The sequence below is a fragment of the Arachis hypogaea genome, chromosome 17 (assembly GCF_003086295.3).
Source record: "Arachis hypogaea cultivar Tifrunner chromosome 17, arahy.Tifrunner.gnm2.J5K5, whole genome shotgun sequence".
Classification (NCBI taxonomy): Eukaryota; Viridiplantae; Streptophyta; class Magnoliopsida; order Fabales; family Fabaceae; genus Arachis; species Arachis hypogaea.
Genome location: NC_092052.1, coordinates 71,529,019 through 71,532,078, shown reverse-complemented (window position 1 = coordinate 71,532,078; position 3,060 = coordinate 71,529,019). Strand labels below are relative to the sequence as shown.

Here is a 3,060-nt window from a genome sequence, read left to right as displayed (position 1 = left end):
GTTTACCAGAATAGGCTACACTTATCTTTGCTACTACATTACCTGTAAAGCGTAGCCACATTGTATAGCATAGCTACTCTATATAAGTGTAGCCTTAGGTCCCTCGTTGTTTATATATATATATATAATTCTAAATAATTTTTTGTATAACATAATATTTAGCAATATGATTACATATATAATTCTGTATTTTTAATTAAATAAGTTAAATATTATAAAATAAAAGTAAATACATAATTATACTAAATAATTTTTTAAATAATAAAAATTATCTATAAATAAAATATATTTATAATGAACCAAAAGTACTGGAATGAAGTTAATTTTTAATATTCATACATCCCACAATAAATTAAACATAGCCATATCAAAATAAGTATGTAGACCACTTAGAATTTACTACTAATATTCTATGAAAAACTAAAATATTATATCCTATATAGGTATCTTCTAATAAAAGTCATTAGTCAACCATACATGTATTCGTTCTCAACACTACTCCATCTTAGCCAATAAACCACAATGATAAACAGTTTAATCTTCATTATCATCCTCAATATCATCCTGCATAATTATATAGAAAAGTATTTAGACAAATATTTATAATGACATTCAGAATTATAAAAATTTAAAAAATAAACTGAAAATAATTAGAAACCAAACTAAAAATAGTTGTGTAAATGATCAAAACTATGTCAACTTAAAAAATAAAGTTGTCACAATTCTAATAACTAGGAAAATGATATGCAAAAGGATAAAGAAGCATATATAGCTACAAAAGCGCATGCATAATTACACATTGATAATGTTAAAACACAGTGATCATTTATAATGTTACAGAGAAGTATAGAAAACTTACGTGATAACCCAATTCCAACTAAGACTTTTCCATTTTCAAGGGTTAAATGGTTTTTGTATCTGCGATCATTAATGGCAGCTGCTATAGAGGCTATCCATGGACTATATGAAACCATTGTTTAAGGAAAGTGACCACCATTTCCAACAGCCTGTGCAACAAATACACCAGCTTTTACAACTCCAAGAAGTGTGGCATCAAAAGGGTTCAAAAATGTGGTTTTGGTGGCTGCTGGAAGACTGTTCAGTCCAACTGAAAGGATGAGTATATCCACTCCATCGTACACAACCTGTTGACTCTCCAAACTTTTCAATTAGGAATGTTGAGATAGAATAACACAAAAAGTACAACACAATCCAATAATAAAAGATTTTAATCTTATATTTATTTACAGCCTTTTAAAAGTGCTTATGAGATAGAGTTCTTAATAGATAATCAAGATTTCTTAACTAAAAGACTAAAATACTTATATACCTGATCGATTGAAGCAACTACATCTGCAACAAATCCTCTAAATAATCTGTAAAGTGCCTTGTACACAGCAATTCTAAACACAAATACACCAAGTCAATAGTGAAATAGGAAGGAGTGTAGTTCCTAATTTTTAATCACTTAGGGGCATTATTCCTCACCTAGCACGAGGAGCCATTCCACTTGCTCTACCAAATTTGTAGCCATGCATCCTCACAGAAATTCCATTATTTTCCAGTAGCTATAGAGGCTGCATGACTGCCAAATTGAAATGCAAGGAAAACATAAGAATTGTTAAGAAAATGCTATCAAAGAATATATGGCTTTAAACACAACTCCATGAATGTTAATACAATAATACCATCAACTTCATGAAAGACTACAGTAAGTTGATTTCAAGATTTGCTCATATGCTGAAAATGGCACATTATGTTCTCTTTCAATGCATGTTGTAGGCATGGTAAGGTTAGAGGGATTCCTAGGAAACAAGTTAGTAAGTTTAAAGAAGGTAGCAAAGCCTAACCTTCCATGTCCATCTCCATCTAGAGGAGATGGAAGATCAATCGAAGGGTTAAATGCCCCGGCAGCTATTTTCAGCTTGAGCAAAATGTTGTGCTCCAACAATCTTCCCTTTACAGTAGTGTTTTTTAGTATCGGAATCAATTTCACATTTTCCTCTGTACTTTGGAACTGGCTCATATGATTTTGTGTTATGAGTTGCAAAGCATGGATGGTGAGGATAGATCCTTGAATCCACAAATATGAACAAGAATAATAATATGAACAGCAAACCCATTTATTAGATGCCAATAACTATAGAGTTTCTTGTAAGTCCCAGGTTCAAACAGCATCCCCAGAAGCATATCATGTTTTTTCTCAAGATGGTGAGCATATGAAGTAACCAATTAACTAGAAGAAGTTTGTAATATTGTTGGTTCATCACATACTAGAGGAGAAAATAGAATTGAAAATAAATTCATTAAAAACACAATTGATCATGGTTTATAACAGAGTGCAAGGTGATTATTGTATTACTTTCCTTAAAGATAAGAGAAAGCATCAGCAGCAAATAAATTGTTCATGAGTTACATATAAAGAATAATCATCTGAACTCTCCATATAATTTAGATTTGGAAGGTTAATTTCACCAAAGGAGAATTCATCATATTAATTAGCTTCCTCAAAACATATTTACATGTCATTGGAAAAAACAAAAAATGGAAAATTCATAGGAAAATGTAATTGCATGTACCTACCTATTAGTATCAATCTTCTCATTAGATCCAACAACATTAGCTTCAAAACCATCAATTCCACCTCCATAACTAATAACAGGTTCGTCTTCAACAGTTACGATGTAAATCTCAGCTTTCACAGACACAAGAAGACCACATAGAACTGCAACCAGACATCCAAACTCCAACAACCTCATAATGCCAACTCCAATACTTCACATCCACGAGATCTGTTTCACAATCCAAATGATGGCATATCTAAATGAGTTATTAAACTTGTGTTCATGCAAGAATCACTAAGTTGACAAAAAGGTGAAAAAGTTTAGAACTTGCTTCAATTTTGCTCTCTCAGATTATGATATTCTAATATAAATTCCATTAGTGTTTGGACCGTCATTTAGTGATGAAACACTTTGACACCATAAATCCTAACAAAATTACACCTTGATATGGAAAATGTATCTATTGGCTATGATGTATAGTTAATCCTTTAACCTT

General features: G+C 31.2%; 1 long non-coding RNA gene across 1 annotated transcript; it reads right to left on the bottom strand.

Moving 5' to 3' along the window:
* Positions 1-367: 367 nt before the first annotated feature.
* Positions 368-1,178, bottom strand: LOC112763403 (uncharacterized). Its single transcript, XR_011874790.1, has 2 exons — positions 860-1,178; positions 368-564 (listed from the first exon to the last, which is right to left on the bottom strand). It is a non-coding gene; the product is annotated as an uncharacterized lncRNA (long non-coding RNA).
* Between the last annotated feature and the right edge of the window lie 1,882 nt (positions 1,179-3,060).